At 38.8% G+C, this 1,478-nt stretch overlaps 1 pseudogene; it reads left to right on the top strand.

The window, feature by feature from the left end:
- Window positions 1–375: 375 nt before the first annotated feature.
- On the top strand, window positions 376–1,161 carry LOC131275589 (RNA transcription, translation and transport factor protein pseudogene; annotated as a pseudogene).
- Window positions 1,162–1,478: the final 317 nt, after the last annotated feature.

The raw sequence follows: 1,478 nt of genomic DNA on the forward strand, positions 1-1,478 counted from the left end.
TACAACATGGGCTTTTCTGGGACAATGGAATTTTCCTGCACCACATGGCAATGATGGATACAGATCATTATAAGTTCTGTCAAAACCTATAAAACTGTGCAGTGAAAAGTATAAACTATAATGTAAATTACACAGTATGCCTAGTACAATGCCTAAATTTGTGTTTATCAATTGTGACAAATATACTACAATAATGAAAGTTGTTAATAGGGAAAAGTGAGGGAGGGGTGGGGATGGATTTATGGGAATTTTTACTCTTTATAATTTTTTTTAATGTTACACTAAAAAAAATATGACTCTCACCGCATCAAGGGTGCCTGATATGTCAGCACCTCTTTGCTTCTCCTCTCCTAGCCAGAGCGAGAAGCTGAGACCATGTTCTGATGCAAGCTGATGGCCCTCGACTACCACAACTCTTCCAGCTTCAACTGCAAAGATGAAACAGAATTTAGAAACTTTATTGTTTGGCTTGAAGATCAGAAAATTAGACACAATGAGACTGAAGATAGAGGTAATTTAAGAAAGATCCACAGCAGTGACTGGCCCAAGTTCTTTGAAAAGTATTTCAGAGATGTTAACTGTCCTTTCAATATTCCAGATTGAGAAGAAACAATTGACTGGCTTCTTGGGTTAGCTGTTAGACTTGAATATGGAGATGGTGCTGAAAAATACAAAGACTTGGTCCCTGAAAATACAAAAAAATGCTGATAGTGCAACTAAAAAGGCAGAGCCATTGATAAATTTGAATGTAAATAATCCTGATGTTAAAGCTGGTGTAATGGCTTTGGCTAACCTTCTTCACATTCAATGTCAAGATGATTACCTGGTGATGCTTAAGGCAATTCGCATTTTGGTTTCAGGAGTGCTTGATGCAGGATGCAGTTCCTAAAGCAAATCAAACAGAAGAGGGCTTGCCTGTTGCTTTACACAAGCATATTCTTGGTTTTGACACAGGAGATGCAGTTCTTAGTGAAGGTGCTCAAATTCTGTGTTTGCTGCATATAGAAGAGCTCAGAGAGCTACAGACAAAAATTAATGAAGCCATAGTAGCTGTTCAGGCAATTATCGCTGGTCCAAAGACAGACCACAGACTGGGAAAAGTTGGAAGATGAACATTTTAAGATTTCAGCTTCTCACCTGCTTAGTGCAGTTGGGAACCATGTACACATGGCATGTGTTTCAAAATTAAATATCAGGTTTTCAAGGGAGAAATCCCAGGAACATGACTCTGTTCTAGAGATTCAACATCATTGCTTTTTTCTTTAATAAAGTTGGGGAAATTAGAAAAAAAATGAGGTCCCCATATACTCCCCAGCCCCATAACACCATTCTTCCCACATCAACAGCCTCTTTCATCATTGTGGGATATTCATTATATTTGGTGAATACATTTTGGAGCACTGTTACACCACATGGATAATGGTTTACATTGTAGTTTACACTCTCCCCAGTCCACCCAGTGGGCCATGGCAGGACAC

Source organism: Dasypus novemcinctus, chromosome 23, assembly GCF_030445035.2.
Source record: "Dasypus novemcinctus isolate mDasNov1 chromosome 23, mDasNov1.1.hap2, whole genome shotgun sequence".
Classification (NCBI taxonomy): Eukaryota; Metazoa; Chordata; class Mammalia; order Cingulata; family Dasypodidae; genus Dasypus; species Dasypus novemcinctus.